Source organism: Odocoileus virginianus, chromosome 26, assembly GCF_023699985.2.
Source record: "Odocoileus virginianus isolate 20LAN1187 ecotype Illinois chromosome 26, Ovbor_1.2, whole genome shotgun sequence".
NCBI classification, from domain to species: Eukaryota; Metazoa; Chordata; class Mammalia; order Artiodactyla; family Cervidae; genus Odocoileus; species Odocoileus virginianus.
In genome coordinates, this window is record NC_069699.1 from 5347923 (window position 1) to 5367092 (window position 19170).

The 19170-nt window shown below is 39.9% G+C and overlaps 1 long non-coding RNA gene and 1 other non-coding gene across 2 annotated transcripts in view; one reads left to right on the forward strand and one right to left on the reverse strand.

The window, feature by feature from the left end:
* LOC139031194 (uncharacterized) overlaps positions 1-19170 on the reverse strand; it is a 79655-nt gene that overhangs the window by 39109 nt on the left and 21376 nt on the right. The gene's annotated exons all lie outside the window — the stretch shown is intronic.
* Positions 8344-8417, forward strand: TRNAG-UCC (transfer RNA glycine (anticodon UCC)). The gene has a single exon. It is a non-coding gene; the product is annotated as a tRNA-Gly (tRNA).

Consider the following 19170-nt stretch of genomic DNA (forward strand, 5'->3'; position numbering starts at 1 on the left):
AGGCACTATGAAGAACAGTGTGGAGGTGCCCTAAAAAATGAAAAATAGAGCTACCATATGATCCCTCTTCTGGGGGTATATCCGGAGAAAACCATAATTCAAAAAGATACATGCACCCGGGACTTCCCTGGTGGCCCAGTGGATAAGACTCTGTGCTCATAATGCAGGGGGCACAGGTTCAATCCCTAATTAGGGAACTAGATCCCACATACCACAGCTGAGAGCTGGCTCAGCCTAAATAAATAAATAAAATAGCCAATAAATAAATAAAATAGCCTAAATAAATAAATAAAATATATGTAAAAAAAAAACAACAGATGCATGCACCCCAACAGTCACTGTAGCACTGTTTATGACAGCCAAGACATGGAAGCAACCTAAACATCCACTGACAGATGAATGCATAAGGAAGATGCGGTACATACATATGACAAAATATTACTCAGCCATAAAAAGATCAAAATGATGCCATTTGCAGCAACACATATGGACCTAGACGTCATCACACTAAGGGAAGCCAGACAAAGACAAATGGCATATGATATCACTCATATATGGAATCTGATTTTTTTTTAATGATATAAATGAACTTATTTACTAAACACAAACAGACCCACAGATTTCAAAAACGAACTTTGTGTTACCAAAGGGGAAATGTGTGTGGAGGGGATGATAAATGAGGAGTCTGGGATTAACATACAAATGCTACTATATATAAATTAGATAATCAACAAGGACCTACTAATACAGCAGAGCGAACTTCACACAACATTCAGTGATAACTGACATGGGGAAAGAATATGAAAAAGAACGAACATATGCATATGTATAACTGAATCACTTTGCTCTATACTTGAAACTAACCCACTGTAAGCAAACACTGTAAATCAATTATCCTCAAATAAAATAAAATAAAAAAGTATCAGTCTTCACCAAGTAAATGGTGCAGCTAGCTACAAGATCCAGTGCATGAATTATTGGAATGAAACAGAAATCTACCTCAAGCCTCACTTTCCTAGAAAAACATAACTCTTTGTCAATATAACTAGTTGTTATTAATTATGAGATAAAACAAGGTGGAAAAATATAGAACAATATTAGGAGAAATAAAAATGTCTGTCTTCAAACTGAGTAACTTTTCACCTTATCCTCTTAGGCCATTAATTGCCACTTTAACATCACCTTAGTCTCCCTACTCATCTATAAGGATACTTAACTTTCTTTGGTTTTTCAAGTTTCAAAAATGTTTTTAGCCTGGTATAGAGTTTTTACAGAAAATCACTTCTAACTCTTCTCCTGCTGATCCATCTAATAACCCTATTTAGGTTTTACTGGAGGAGGCCAAGTGTTAAGTGTTTCATCACCTCTCTAGTTCTAGAGGCTAATAACATCTCCTTCAGAAGAATAAACCATTTTTTTTAAAGGAAAAACATGATAATGAAGCTTATGGATATAGTCAAAGGTCTAATACTAGTTCTAGACGTTAATAACAGCTCCTTCAGAAAAATAAATCTTTTTTTTAAAAAAGGAGAAAAAAAAGATAAGCTTCGGGATATAGTCAAAGGTCTAATACTGAAGGAGAGTTAAAGGAACAAGATCACTGGAAAAAAGAAAAAAAGAAACTGACTTTCTAATGCACTGAACAAATGCATCAGAAAAAATATATAAAAGAAGTCTTACAGACCTAACAGAGAATTTGACAATAATTAGTGTTGTATGCATAGAAAACTAAGCAAACAAGCAAAAAAACTATTGTTAATTACAAGAAAAACAAAACTGTACAAGAAAAGAAACATAACATTTATAATACAAATAAACATTTCTCATTATGATTAACAACATTAATGAGCAAACATTTCTACATTCTCAGTGACCTAAGTATAAATGTAAATAAAATGTCCTTGGAGGAACAGTGGATAAGAATCCATCTGCCAATGCAGGGGACACGAGTCCAGTCCCTGGTCTGGGAGGATCCTACAGGGCATGGAGAAACCAGGCCCGTGCACCACGATTGCTGAGCCAGCGCTCCAGAGCCCACAAGCTGCAACTACTGAGCCCGAGTGCCACAGCTACTGAAGCCTGGGCACCTAGGGCCTGCGGTCTGCAACAGGAGAAGCCAGTGCAGTGAGAAGCCCGTGCACCACAACGAACAGTAGGCGCCACTCGCCACAACTAGAGAAAGGCCATGCAAAGCAACAGAAGATTCAGCACAGCCAGGAATAAATGATTTTTTAAAGAAATCTTGGAGACACCCCTCTCTCTGTCCCTCTCTATTACATATATTCATATATAATATATACCTTGTATATTATATATCACATAATATGTATTTTATAGGTTATATATCATATATATTTGTTGTTCAGTCACATAGTTGTGTCTGACTCTTTGCAACCCCATGAATGGCAGCATGCCAAGATTCCCTGTCCTTCACTATCTCCCGATGCCATCCAACCATCTCATCCTCTGTTGTCCCCTTCTCCTCACGCCTTCAATCTTTCCCAGCATCAGGGTGTTTTCCAAAGAATCGGTTCTTCAAATCAGGTGGCAAAAATATTGGAGCTTCAGCTTCAGTTATCAGTCCTCCAAATGAATGTTCAGGGTTGATCTCCTTTAGGATTGACTGGTTTGATCTCCCTGCTGTCCAAGGGACTCTCAAGAGTCTTCTCCAGCACCACAGTTGGAAAGTATCAATTCTTTGCTTCCCAGCCTTCTTATACACACATACAAATACATATACATGTATAATATATATATATACACACATATTTGGCTATTCATGTGCATATATATGGGCTTTCCTGGTGGCTCAGATGGCAAAAAAATCTGCCTGCATTGTGGGAGACCCAGGCTCTATCCCTGAATCAGGAAGATCCCCTGGAGAAGGGAATGGTTATCTATTTCGGTCTTCTTGCCTGGAGAATCCCATGGACAGAAGAGCCTAGCAGGCTACTGTCCATAGTGTCGCAAAGAGTCAGACACAGTTGAACAACTAACACTTTCACACACACACATATATATGTATGTATGTATATGCATGCATGCATACACACACACACACACACACACACACACACACATGATAACAGTAGTCTTCACCCAGTTTTGGGAAAGAAAAAAAAAATCTCCAAACATTGTCAGAATGTTGTCAGATATTCCCTGAGGAGCAAAATCTGTTCTAACTCGTTTATTACATTTTCTCTACTAGTGTGATGAGGATTTTATTTCTCTAACTTGAAACTGATTCAGAAAGCCATAAATTACGTCAAAATTCAATAAACAAAATATTAATATAATTATTTAGAAATATACAACCAATGAAAGAAAAAACAAATTAAAGTATTAAATGCAACTGTTCCTAAAGAACAGAACTGAAGGACAAGGAGGGGTGATTTTGAACTTTTTAACATAATTTTGTCGTCTTAATGTGTACATATATAGCTGACCAGGTAGCTGACCAGGTAGAAAGCTCCAGAGACAGACTCAAAATTCTTATTCTCATTAGAGATGAAAGAAGTGTTTATTCTGATCTTTTTTCTAATCTCATCTAAACCATATTCTCTTGCATTTTGCCCAGAGGTAAGTGTGGCTGTCATCTAGCTTGAATTATATGCTCGTTTCTTTTCCAAGATGACTCTAATCTGCCTCCTCCCTAACTGGGTGGAGAACTGGCTTACCTGGTTGCAATTATGCAGTAGTCAGAGAAGACAGGAAAAAACACTCTGGTAAAGATTCTTATGAACACTGAAATAACATTAGAATCCCTAGATCTACATGGGTTGTCTCCCTCTAAAAACGAGGTGGTGGAGGAGGTGAGGGTGGTTGAGACTGCTCTGTGGATATGTGTCAATGCTACTTACTTTTCTAGATTCTTTCCCCAGTCTCCATCCACCCCATCTCCCTCACATTGTACCCCCAGTACTAGCTCTGACTCAGCCTTGATTTCCCCCACCACAACAAGTGAAGCAATCTTGGGACTGAATTTCTTAAGTATTCTGTGTTAAGTACATACTACATTTCGCTTATCCATGCATCTGTTGATGAACTTTGGATTGGTTCCACCTTTTGGCTATTATGAATACTGCTGTTATGAACTTGAGTGTACAAATAACTGTTCAAATCCCAGTTTTCAAATATTTGGGTTCATGCCATAGAAATTGATCATACGGTCTGTGACTAACTTATTTTTATCTTTTTTTTATGATTAGCTGTTTGAGGAACAACCTACTGTTTTCCACAGCAGCTGTAACATTTTACATCCCCACCAGCAATGCACAAGGGTTCCAGTTTCTTCATATTCTCACCAACACTTGCTATTTTCAGTCTGCTTTTTTTTTTAATACTCGTCATTCCAAGGTGTACAAAGTAGTATGTCGTTGTTTCAATTTGCATTTATTTCCCCACTGGTAAGTGATATTGAGCATCTTTTCTTGTGTTTATTGGCCATTTTTGTATTTTCTTTAGAGAAATGTCTATTTGACTTCTTTGCCCATTTTTAAAAAATTTTATCCATTTATTTGGCTGCAATGGCTGTTAGTTGTGTCACGCCAGGTCTTCTTTTGCAGCTCTCTGGATGTGGCACATGGGCTCAGCAGCTGCAACACAGGGCCTTAGCTGCTTCGAGGCCTGTGGGACCCAGTTTCCCAAGCAGGGATTGGACTCGCATCCCCCGCACTGCGGGGCAGATACTTAGCCACTGGACCACCAGGGAAGTCCTCTTTGCCCACTTTATTTTTTTTAATGCCAATATAAAGTGAAGCTTTTTTCTTGATGATGTGGTCAGGTATCTTGGGTCAGATAACAAAGAAAAACATCCTCCTTCAGCAATTTTTGAAATTATAAAATACATTTTTTCTTTTTTTGTTTGTTTTTTATTATCATTTTAAAATTATATTTTTAATTGGAGGACTGCTCCCTTTTTAATCAGGTTGGTTCTATGTTGCTGAGTTGTAGATACTCTTTCTACATTCTGGATATTAATCCCTTATCAGATATAATTTGCAAATATTTTTCCCATTTCATGACTTGCCTTTTCACTCTGTTGACAATTGTCCTTTAATGCATGAAAGTTTCAATTTTTTATAAAGTACAATTTATCTATTTTTTTTCTTTTGGTGTCCTAGCCAAGAAATCATTGCCAAATCCACTGTTATATAGTCTTTCCACTATGTTTTCTTCTATGAGTCTTACAGTTTTAGCTCTTACATTTAGGTCACTGATCCATTTTGAGTTAATTTTTGTATATGGTATAAGAAAAGAATCAAACTTCATTCTTCTGCATGTGGATATCCAGTTTTCCTCTTCTACCCTTCTGTTTCAGCTTTTTATATTTAACTCTGGCTTATTTCAAAATGATTTTGAAGTTTAATATTGATTAAAGGTCTAAATGAATTTTCTTTTCAAGTTATTATGCCATCTTCCAAAGCAATATCCTTGCCTTCCTCAGCCATTATTTTGTAAGAGCTTTACTGAGATGTAATTCACCTACATTAAAATCTACACACTTAAAGTATACAATTCAATAGTTTTTAGTATATTTACAGAGTTGTACAACTATTACCACAATTTTAGAATATTTTCATCACCCCAAAAAGAAACTGTGTATACTTTAGCAGTCACCCTCATTTTCCCCCAACCCTTGCAGTCTTAGGCAACCACTATCTCTATAGACTTGCCTATTCTGAATATTTCATTATTATTTTGTAATAAAGAATATGTTGTGGTTTTAGCTAACTGACTAATTTCACTTAGCATAATGTTTTTAAGGGTCATCCACATTGTAGCTTATATAAATATCTCATTCCTTTATAAAAATAATTATTTTATTTATTATTATTCATTTTTGACTGCGCTGGATCTTAGTTGTGACATGTGGGATCTAGCTCCCTGATCAGGGATGGAACCTAGGCCCCCTGCATTGGGAGCACGGAGTCTTAGCCACTGGACCACCAGGAATGTCCCTCAACACTTCATTCCTTTTTCTAGCCAAATAATATTCCATTGTAAAGATACGCCACATTTCATGTATCCATTCATCAGTTGATAAGTTATGTGGGTTGTTTCCACTTTTTGGTGCTGCTGTGAACATTTGTGTATAAGTTTTGTGTGGACATGTGTCTCAAGCTTTTCTGAGTATGTACCCAGGAGAGGAATTGCTAGGTCAAATGGTAACTCTGTATTTAACCTTCTGAAGAACTGCCAGACTGTTTTCTGAAGAGGGTACACCATTTTACATTCCCACAGTGTTATTTCTCCACATCCTAGCTGACATTTATTATTATTTTTATTATTATAGACCTGCTAATGGATGCCAAGTGGTATCTCATTGTGGTTTTGATTTTCCTGATAGCCAATAATGTTAACTATCTTTCCATGTGCTTATAGGTGCTTATTTGTACTTTTCTTTTAGCCAATTATTTTTTATGTCTTCTTTATCATATCTATCTATTATCTTCTTTTTACCTATCTATCCTTTTAACAGAACCATACCTTTCTTTCTTCTCCTACATGTTTTAATATCTGATAGGACTATTCTTTGAACTCCACCCTGCTTCCATTTCCTTTACTTCTTCTGAATTGTGTTGGGTATTTTCTCTTATTAATTTAAGGGGAGACCTTTAGAAACTGACACATTACCATGCTAACAAAAGAGACAACTTTCTTAACAACCATTCTTTATATATTTCCTTACAGTAGTCTGATGCCATTCATCTGTGCTCTAAACATCCATGGTGACTTATACCAGAAATAGTGTATATGCAATTTGTGACTTTAATGAAATATTATTCCAATAGCTTTAGAAAAGCAACTGACACAAATGAGGTGTTAACTTGAGTCAAGTGATACCAGGAGATAATGCTTGACTTGAAGAAAGAGGTTTCCTTGAAATATTTCTCCTAGTTGTCCCTTAGCAAAGGTAATTGCTTAGTAAGCGAGTCTCTTTGCATAAATTTCAATTCTCCAGCATTTGATTAAGCATGACAATTGGGATTCTCCATGGAAACAGTGGAGCAAGATGCTACACCTTCCAAAACACATAAAAATAATGCTCTTATTTGTTGCCTGGCAACAATGCTCCTTGCACTTATTCACAGGAAAATTTATTTTTGCTGATTGGTATAACTTTGGCAGGGAAAGGAAAGGAAAAAAATAGTTATTTCAAGAATCAAACATTGAGAGGACAGTTTAACCTTTCCCTTCTTTTAAAGACCCTCGTGAGGTCTTCATAACTTTAAATAACACAAAAGGCATATACCATACAAAAGCATAAAGCATAAAAATATAAAGGCAAAGTGAGCATGATCAGAGAGGAGCCTTCATTAAGAATCTTTGAGGGACTTCCCTGGTGGCACAGTGGATTAGGATTCACGTGCCAGTTTGATTCCTGGTCCAGGAAGATCCCACACGCCCAGGGCATCTAAGGCCTGCGCCACAACTACTGAAGCCCGCACGCCCTAGAGCCCATGCTCAGCAATCAGAGGAGCCGCCGCAATGAGAAGCCCATGCACCGCAACTAGAGAGGCCCTGCCTCGCGTAACTAGAGGAGGCCCACAGGCAACAACAAAGACGCAGTGCAACCAGAAACTAATTAATTATAAAGAGAAAAAAAGAATCTTTGAGGACAAAAGGTCTTTGATTAAGGGACACTCTAGATGAAGCCCTTGAGGCTCTCAAGCCGCGTGGGTTCAAACTGCACTTCCAAGGCTTACTGACCATGGGGCTCAGTCTAAATTTCACTCACCTCCCATCCCAGTTGGTCCCGGTGGCAGATGGTAATTTTGTTCACGATTCTTTCTTCCCTCCCCATCCTCGCTATGGCTTATCATGGAAGAGAACTGGGGTGAGCAAAAAGTTTTGACCTTACATTTTTATACTACCTAAATATAATTGAAAAAAACTCCCCGTGAAAGATATGAAAGAATTAGTTAAGGGAAGCTGATGAAGATGGTGTGGAAACTGTAAGGTTCCACACTCCCAGATATTCCCTGGCCCAGACAATGTCTATATTAAGCGTATCTATAAATACACAGAGAAGGGCTGGAAGCACAGACACCAAAATGAATGAGAGTTATGAACAGAAAGTGGAATTTGAAAGAATCCTGATCTTCTTCTTTATATCTTTCTGTATTGGTTGAATCTTTTGCATTGAATGTATATTACTTCCCCCCAAACCAAGGAAGTTATTTTCCACACATAAAGGAAAAAGAATCCTACTGACTTCCACTTTTTCAACAACTGGTACCCCTGAATTCCCAAACTTCAGTTCTTCACTAATTCTTCCCCACTTTTTAGCTTCAATCAGTCTGTGAAAACAACCAAGTGTAAAAGGAACAAGAGAGAACTTCCCTGGTGGTCCAGTGGTTAAGACTCTGTGCTTCCACTGCAGGGGGCCCAGGGTTCAATCCCTGGTTGGGGAACTAAGATCCCACAAGTCACGTGGTGCAGAAGGGAAAAAAAAAAAGAGCTCTGCTCTGATTCCAGTTCCAGCCTCTCTGTTAGGACCTCGGCCTCCAATCTGCAAAGGGAAGGGCTGGCCTAACTAGAAATTAGGAAGTTATATACCTAGAGAAGCCAAGGAGGGACCAACGACAGGAACCAACGAGGCTGTGCTGGACCCAGGAGCCGCCCAGCCTCAGGGAGGCACCACTGCAGGCCCCGAGGGGCCAGCTTTTCCGATTTCTCCAGAGACTGGAAATCAGGTTTTTATATGAAATCCCCTGATTTTTTAATACTAGCAAATACATTTTAAAACATTTTGGCGATTTCCTGCAGGCCAAATCAACCTGATCTCTGGCTCCATCCGGTGCATGGTGAGCTGACTCTGAGTCAGAAGCTCTTTAAGGCTCCCTGTTTCACGCTCATTCTGCTCGGGCGCCATCCAGTGACCATGCCTGTCACAGTTCCCGGGAAAAGGACTTTTTTATTTTTGGCTACACAGAATAGCATGCAGGATCCCAGTTCCCCGACCAGGGATCAAACCCACTTCCCCTGCAGTGAAAGCATGGAGCCTTAACCACAGGACCACCAGGGACGTCCTGAGAAACCTTTTCAAACAGATTGGTTAGAAGATCATTTATTTGTATGCCCGCCAAATTAATTTTTCTAAATGATTTCTTAAATGGCCTCTCAGGTATAATTAGAATATAATCAGATAGATCAAAATCATACATGACTTACACTTCATGGGGAACACAGGATTACGCAAGTGAAGAACATTTATTTACCACATTCCAGGCGCTGTTCTGTTTTAAAGTATTTTATTTAATCCTCCCCATAATCCTATGAATTAAGTACTATTATTACCCTGATTTTTCAGATGGAGACACTGAAGCCCAGAGAGATTGTGCAACTTACATGAAATCACACAGCCACTTATTGGTGAAGCTGGGATTAGAAAGCAAGCAGCCTTAGTCAAGAGGGTGTGTGCTTCAGAACTAGAACAAATAATTTCACAATTTGTATGGAAATACAAAAAACCTCGAATAGCCAAAGTAACCTTGAGAAAGAAGAATGGAACTGGAGGAATTAACCTGCCTGACTTCAGACTATACTACAAAGCCACGGTCATCAAGACAGTATGGTACTGGCACAAAGACAGAAATATAGATCAATGGAACAGAATAGAAAGCCCAGAGATAAATCCACGAACGTATGGTCACCTTATCTTCGACAAAGGAGGCAAGGATATACAATGGAAAAAAGACAACCTCTTTAACAAGTGGTGCTGGGAAAACTGGTCAACCACCTGTAAAAGAATGAAACTAGAACACCTTCTAACACCATACACAAAAATAAACTCAAAATGGATTAAAGATCTAAATGTAAGACCAGAAACTATAAAACTCCTAGAGGAGAACATAGGCAAAACACTCTCCGACATAAATCACAGCAGGATCCTCTAAGACCCACCTCCCAGAATTTTAGAAACAAAAGCAAAAATAAACAAATGGGACCTAATGAAACTTAAAAGCTTTTGCACAACAAAGGAAACTATAAGCAAGGTGAAAAGACAGCCCTCAGATTGGGAGAAGATAATAGCAAACGAAGCAACAGACAAAGGATTAATCTCAAAAATATACAAGCAACTCCTGCAGCTCAACTCCAGAAAAATAAATGACCCAATCAAAAAATGGGCCAAAGAACTAAACAGACATTTCTCCAAGGAAGACATACAGATGGCAAAAAAAACACATGAAAAGATGCTCAACATCACTCATTATCAGAGAAATGCAAATCAAAACCACAATGAGGTACCATTACACGCCAGTCAGGATGGCTGCTATCCAAAAGTCTACAAGCAATAAATGCTGGAGAGGGTGTGGAGAAAAGGGAACCCTCTTACACTGTTGGTGGGAATGCAAATTAGTACAGCCACTATGGAAAACAGTGTGGAGATTCCTTAAAAAGCTGGAAATAGAACTGCCATATGACCCAGCAATCCCACTTCTGGGCATACACACCAATGAACCCAGATCTGAAAGACACGTGCACCCCAATGTTCATCGCAGCACTGTTTATAATAGCCAGGACAGGGAAGCAACCTAGATGCCCATCAGCAGACGAATGGATGAGGCAGCTGTGGTACATATACACCATGGAATATTACTCAGCCACTAAAAAGAATTCATTTGAATCAGTTCTAATGAGATGGATGAAACTGGAGCCCATTATACAGAGCAAAGTAAGCCAGAAAGATAAAGACCATTACAGTATACTAACACATATACATGGAATTTAGAAAGATGGTAACGATAACCCTATATGCAAAACAGAAAAAGAGACTCAGATGTATAGAACAGACTTGTGGACTCTGTGGGAGAAGGCGAGGGTGAGAGGTTTCAAGAGAACAGCATCGAAACATGTATATTATCTAGGGTGAAACAGATCACCAGCCCAGGTTGGATGCATGAGACAAGTGCTCGGGCCTGGTGCACTGGGAAGACCCAGAGGGATCGGGTGGAGAGGGAGGTGGGAGGGGGGACCGGGATGGGGAATACATGTAAATCCATGGCTAATTCATTTCAATGTATGACAAAAACCACTGCAATGTTGTAAAGTAATTAGCCTCCAACTAATAAAAATAAATGGAAAAAAAATAAAATTAAATAAAATTTTTAAAAAAGGAAGAAAAAAAAGAGGGTGTGTGCTTCTAGACTGAAGCTAGATTAGGGCATCACCGTTGTAATAGTCACTTCAGCTGCAGATGACAAAAACTAAAGTAAAAACAAGGTATGGTGGGGGTGGGAGGATTTCTGGCTAGAGAAATATCTGGAGCCCAAACAACGGCATCTCTCCCCTCTCCCCCACGCAGTTCTGCCTTCTTCTGATTTGTCTAGTCTCAATAAGACACAGGACAAACATGGTACCTTCCGGCTCCACAAAGCAATGGGGAAACAATGGCTATTTAGTGAAAGGCCCTGGGGATTAAAAGGCTCATGTTTCGGAAAACAAACAAACAAACAAACTGGATCCTCACCTAACACCACATACAAAGATGAACTCCGACAGATTAAAGACCTACATGTGAAGATAAACAAATAAATTTAAAATGAGAAAACATGAGAGACTATGTTGAGAAGGACTTCGATGAAACTCAAAAGCACAAGCCATAGGAAAAACTGATAAAACTGATGACCTACTTATGTTCAATGAAGAAGACTACAGAGAAAGCTAACATATAAATAACAAGAATAGAAGACAACTGTAATGTCTAAACCGATGGGTGACTAATATCTAGGATGTACAACAGACTCCTGTAAATCAACAACAAGAAGAGAAGGAATCCCACAGGAAAATGAGCAATTTATAGGAGACAAAGCAAAAAAGCTAACAAGCCTATGCTGGATGATCAAGCTTACTAGGAACTAGAGAAAATACAAAAGGAAACAGCACTGAGAGTTTACTTTACATTTTTTTAGACTGGCAAAAGTTAGAAAGATGGATAATGCCACACGTTGGCTGGGACTGGGGGCAGAGGGTCCTGCAGGACCCGCTGGCAGAAGGGGTACAGACGTTCTGGAGAACAGTCGGGCACTTTTTAGTAACATAAGAATATACACACCTTGAAAGTGAAAGTGTTATTCGTTTAGTCGTGTCCAACTCTTTGTGACCCCATGGACTTGAACCCACCAGGCTACTTTATCCATGGGATTCTCCAGGCAAGAATACTGGAGTGCATTGCCATTTCCTCCTCCAGGGGATCTTCCTGACCCAGGGATCGAACCCAGGTCTCCTGCGTTTCAGGCGGATTGTTTATCATCTGAGTCACCAGGGAAGCCATACACACACCTTGGGCTACAGCACATACCCCCGGTTACATGTCCCAAAGGAATTTTCATCCTGGCCCATATGGAAACCAGGATGAGAGTATTTATCACAGTCGAGTTTGGGCTCACGGGACATGATTTGAGTGTTCAAGCTGTGGGAGTGAAAACACAAAACAGTCAAGGACTTCCCTGGTGGTCCACTGGCTAAGACTCCATCCTCCCAATGCAGGGGGCCCAGGTTCGATCCTTGGTCAGGGAACTAGATCCTTCACGCCACAACTAAAGAGCCTATAGCCACAACTGAGGATCCTGCCTGCTGCAACAAAGATCAAAGATCCTACGTGCTACAACCAAGACCCAGCGCAGCCAAATAAATAAATATATTAGAACACACGCAGGCACAGCAGAGGCCCACCCAGCTGACCCCAGAGCAGAAAGCAAGAGAGACCCACAGGGCAGGCAGAAGTGCTATCAGGCCACAACTGCTGTGGCAACTGCTGGAAAGATGCGGGACAGCAGGATGGGGCAGCCACCATCTGGGGTTGCCAGACTTGACAAATTGAAGTCACCTTGTTTTACCTCTGAAAATGAACTCAGAGCTATGGATTTTTAAAACTTTTACTTACTTATTTATATCTATGGTTGCATTACATGGCTTGTAGGATATTAGTTCCCCAACCAGGGACTGAACCTGGGTCCCTAGCAGTGAAAGCATGAGTCCTAACCACTGGATCGCCAGTGAATTCCCTAAACCTTTTATTCTATTAAAAAAAAATAAAAAGGAACAAGGAGCTCTGTCCCCCTGCATGGAGAACCCACACAGAGGAATGATATATAATATCTGCACAGAGGCTCCCTCTTGGAGAAGCCTCCCTAGGTGGTAGTTGGATTCCCAGAATGCTAGGAGCCCAGCGAGGGCCTGGGCTGTGATGATCTTGCTCTTTAGGGACACTGGCTCTACCTTCCATGTGTTTCTGGATATATAAATGAAAGGCTTGAACTTGCCTGAGTTTGAACCAGCTCCACCCTTCACCAGCTGTGAGCTCTCCGTGCCTGAGACATCGAGTCTCCAAGACGAAGATCAAAACACAACCTACATCATAGGTTTCTTGGTGAAAAGTCATGAGTCGGTGGTGCTGTATTTAAACAGTGCCTGGCACCAGGTAAGGGCTATAAAAAAAAGACTAGCCACTGTATCAAGACCACTTGGGATTTCTGCTTCTTGGTCCAGATTAAGCCAGATCTATTCTACCAACACCAGCTATCTCTGGTACTAATCTACTTTCATATTGTGCACACATACAATTCAGTCGAGCCAGCCTCCTTGGATGGGAGGGAAAACTAGTGTGCAACCAGCTCCCAAGGGTTTAACAAAGCCAGAATCTGTTGCCTTTTCAAACTCCCCCCAGGACAACATGTAATAAACACTATTATTAATATTATTCCTTTTTTAAAAATGGGGAAAAAAATAAAAATAAAAATAAAAATGGGGAAACTGATCAAAGAATGATATACATAATGAAACCCAAAGCATTCTCTGACCTAAATCATTCCAATGTTTTCTTGGGTGAGTCTCCCAAGGCAATAGAAATAAAAGCAAAAATAAACAAATGGGACCTAATCAAACATACATGCTTTTGCACAGCACAGGAAACTATTAAAAAAATGAAAAGAAAGCCTACAGAATGAGAGAAAATATCTGCAAATGATGCAACCAACAAGGGCTGAATATCCAAAATATACAAACAGCTCACACAACTCAACAGCAAAAAAACACAAACAACCCAATCAAATACATGGGCAAAAGACTTAAACAGAGATTTCTCAAAAGAAAACATACAGATAGTCAACAGGCACATGAAAAGATAATCCACATCATTAATTATTACAGACATGCAAATCAAAACTAAAATTCTCACATCGGTCAGAATGGCATCATTAAAAAGTCTACAAATAATAAATGCTAGAGAGGGTGTGGGGAAAAGGGAGCCCACCTACACTGCTGATGGGAATGTAAGCTGGTGCAGCTCCTATGGAACACAGTATGGAGGGTCCCCAGAACACTAGAATTACCATATGATCCAGCAATCCCACTCCTGGGCATGTATCCAGACAAAACCATAATCTGAAAGATACATGCAACCCTATGTTCATAGCAACACTACTCACAATAGTCAAGAGGAGGAAGCAACCTAAATGTCTATCAACGGATGAGTGGATAAGGATGATGTGGTACACACATACAATGGAGTACTACTCGGCCATAAAGAAGAAGAATTAATGCCATTTGCAGCAACGTGGATGCAACTAAAGATTATCACACTAAGTGAAGTCAGACAGAGACAAACGCCACATGATATCACTTATATGTGGAATCTAAAATACAACACAAACGAACCTATCTATGAAACAGAAACAGACTCACAGGGAGAGAGAACAGACTTATGGTTGCCAAGGAAGAGGGGGTGGGGGAACGGTGGATTGAGAGTTTGGGGTTGGCAGATGCAAACTATTATATACAGGAAGGATAAACAACAAGGTCCTACAGTATAGCACAGGGTACTATGTTTATGCCCCGGGATAAACCACATGGAAAATAATACGTATATAAAAATGGCCGTGAATGTCTGCAGGGCTGCTGGCTTCCCCAGTATCTGAACCCACAATCACCAGGACTACCATAAAGGGAAATCAAATGATGGGCTTACTAAGACATCGAAAGCATTATTTTCCATTTCCAAAGTTGTACTTGTTCCAGTCGGTGCTGAATGGGGAGGAAAAACTAGCATTAACCTCTTCATTAGTCAATCCTCCTCCACCAGCCTGATTCAGCCCCCTAAACAATAGATATAATTACACTGAACAATTCTGTGTTTGTTTCCATGTCTAGACACATAGCTTGCATTTGAAAACAACTGAGAACAGAAAAAGGAAAGCACCCTGCTGTTTGTTAATTCTTTGTGTCAAACTTTTTCTCTGCTTGAATGCCTTTTTTGTGATCAAGAGATATATACTCAGAGTATAAGGCCTTTAAAAAAAAAAAAAAAAAAAACCTTTTTATAGAGGGATTGGTATCAATTTAGGATAAAACAATATATTTAAACAGCCTCTAGTCTGAGTAGAAACAAGTCATTCTAAACCTTAGAAGATTCAGAAAATGATGAGTGGGGACTTCCCTGGTGGTCCAGTGGGTAAGACTGTCCCAACGCAGGAGGCCTGGGTTCGATCCCTGGTCAGGGAAGTAGAATTCACATGCTGCAACAAAGATTTGGTGTAGCCTAATACAGAAGAGAGAGAGCAAACCACTGGTTACCAGTGAGGAGAAGGAAGGGGGCGGTATAAGATATAGAGAGGGGATTAAGAGGTACAAACTACTATGCATAAAATAAAGCTTCAACAATTTATTGTATGGCCCAAGAATATAATCATTATTTTTATAATAACTATAAATGGAGCATAACCTTTAAAAACTGTGAATCACTATGTTGTACACCTGAAACATATTTAATACTGTACACCAACTATGCCTGGGGGAACTCCCTGGCAGTCCATTGGCTAGGATTCCACACGTTCACTGCTGTGGCCCGAGGTTCAGTCCTGGCCAAGGAACTAAAATCCCACAGGTCTCAAGGCACAGTCAATGATCTTTTTCATTAAATTAAATTAAAAACAATTATGCCTCAATAAAAAAATTTTTTTAAAGAAAAATAAATGGAGGTCTATATGAAAACAGCAGTTGTTATATTTGCTACAAACAAGGGCACCCATGTCTCAGGCACTGCTGGACCTGTGCTGTTGACCTTCTCATTGCTGCCTTCTGTCTCTGTGGTCCTTGATTTCTACATGAACTCTGACCCCTCCCACTGGCCTGTTCCTTTTCATTTCCTAATATCATCAATTAACTAGCTTCCTTCTTACCCTGGGTCAGGGTGACAGTCTAGTCTACCTGGTGACTTCACATAGCCAAGCTCAGCCACTATCATTTCCATTGCTAACCTCTGGATAAAGCCAAAGTCTTATGTCATTTCTGCGGCATGCATATGAACTACTATCTGAAGATAAACCTGAGTTTTATGATCAGAAAACAAAAATTGTTTTTAATCCTACAAACCAGAAACAGGTTAGCCCTCAGTATCTTTTCCTGCCTTGCTGGTTTCTCACTTTCTATTTTCTCCCAAAATAAGCAGAATACACACCAGCAGGGAACGCCCACAGTAGTTAGCTTGACTGCTATTTCTCACTGAAACTAATCTGTTATCTTCCCCTCTCTTTTCCCTACTTTAAAATCCTCTGCCTTCTATAATATCCTTCTGGGGCCAAAGTCCTTCCGAGTGTCCAGGGTCCAGTGCAGAGCCTTGCTACACACTGGAGGCTGAAAACACTTTGAATGAAGAATGGCAGGGACAGGAAACACGAACCAAAACCACAGTGAGACAGCACCTCACCCCCGTCAGAGTGGCTATCATCAAAAAGACCGTAAATAACACATGCTGGCGAGGATGTGAAGAGGGGAAATTCTTGTACACTGTTACTGGGAATGTAAATTGGTGCGGCCACTGTGGAAAACAGCATGGAAGTTCCTCAAAAAGCTAATAATAGAACCACCATTACGATACAGCAAAATTGCACTCCTGGGTGTATATCCGAAAAAAATGAAAACACTAATTCAAACCCCAATGTTCATAGCAGCATTACAGCCAAGACATGGAAGCAAACTAGTGCTCATTAAAAAATGTAATGGATAAAGAAGATTTGTGTATATATATAATATATATGCATATATAATAGAAATGTAAATTATATTTATATGATTCAGTTCAGTTTCTCAGTCGTGTCCGACTCTTTGCGACCCCATGAATCGCAGCACGCCAGGCCTCCTATTAACATATAATAAATTAAATATTATATAATATAAATTATATGTGCATATGTGCATTATATACTATGCATATATTTTATATATATATAATAGAATATGACCCAGCCATAAGGAAGAATGAAATTCTGCCATCTGCAACAATATGAATGGATGCAGAGGACATTATTTTAAGTGAAATAAGTCAGACAAAGACATATACTGTATGTTACCACTTATGTGTGGAATCTAAAAAATAGAACAAACTAATGAATATAACAAAACAGAAACAGACTCTCAGATGTGGAGAACAAACTAGTGGCTACCAGTGGGGAGGGGAGAGCGGCGAGACAGGGACTGGAGATTAAGAGATACGAGCTAAGATGTATAAAATAAACAAGCCACAAGAATATACTGTATACCACAGGGAATATAGCCAATTAGTTTATAATAACTTTAAATGGAGTATAATCTATTAACATTTTAAATCACTATGTAGTCAACACCTGAAACTAATATAGTATTGTGAATCAGTGAAGCCCCGCAGTCATGTCCAATTCTTTGTGACCCCATGGACTGGAGCCTCTCAGGCTCCTTCATCCACGGGATATTCCAGGCAAGAATACTGGAGTGGGTTGCCCTTTCCTTCTCCAGGGGATCTTCCCGACCCAGGGATCAAGCCTGGGTCTCCCACATTGCAGGCAGACCCCTTACCGTCTGAGCCAGCAGGGAAGTCATTGTAAATCAACTATACTTCAATTTAAAATTTTTTTCTAAAAAAAAAAATTAAATTAAAAAAATATTTCCTAATGGTGGGGATGTGAAATCAAGCAAGTCTTGTCTGTTTGCAACTACACAGGACAAGCTACAGAGAGAGCTGGGTCTGATTTTCCAGCATTTGCTGCAACTGAGTGAAGTTCAACTGCTACAGTCACCACAGGAATTTAAACAGTAACCAAGAGCCAGAAGTCACCCACAGGGGAAAGTACCTTGACTTATCTGCATGTGCATGACTTCCTATAGTAACAGCGCTGCCTTGGCCTCCTTGTACACTAAGTCCCCTATGTAGGAACCTTCAAGTTGCAAACTTTCAAAGATGCAAACATGCATCTGGTTCCAACAAGGAACCAGAACGCCTGCCAGTAACGTCAGGCATGAGTGAAACTGCAGCCTGACGACCCTTCAGCTCTTCCATATCCCACCGCCTCTCCCTCCTCCAGGCAGTAACTCTTCTTGCCTGTTCACTTGATGCCAGCCCCTGGATGCCAGGTATTATAGTGTCTTACTGTACTTTTCAAGATATTGTACTGTAAGGTTAAAAAGGTTTCCTTATTTTTTGTATGTCTGTTATTTTTTATGTATTTTTGTGTGAAAAGTCTTGTAAAACTATTACAGTATAGTACTGTATAGTCAACTGTGTTAGTTGGGCACCTAGGTTAACTTTGTTGGACTTATGAACGCATTCTTTGAATGGAATCCATTCATATGTAGGGGACTTACTGTACCGCCTAAGCAAAAGGACTTGTGGTCCTATTGTTCTTCCCCCTGTTTTTTGATAAACGAAAAGGCAAAGGTAGAAGGCATACTCCAGGTTGGCAAAGCTCTGAGACTGAACCACCTGGACTGAGGAGGAGAGACAGGAGGAGGAGACATGAGGTTGGCATGCACCAACCTCAATCTGGAGATTCGGAGAGAAACAAGTCACAGAAGAGACATTTCTACAGAAAGACAGTGACTAATTCTTTCAACAAATACAGACTGAGAGAGCAGAGTGAGAGCCCACAACCAGACTTACCATATAGCTACTCGTGTTTATCGTTCAGCCAAGCTCTTGAAATTCACATCGGAACTGGACCCAAAATGTTTAAACTTGACACTCCAAGGGAAGGTATTATCTTGGTCAGATCAGTTCAGTTCAGTTCAGTCGCTCAGTCGTGTCTGACTGTTTGTGACCCCATGAACCTCAGCATGCCAGGCCTCCCTGTCCATCACCAACACCCAGAGTCCACCCAAACCCATGTCCATTGAGTCGGTAATGCCATCCAGCCG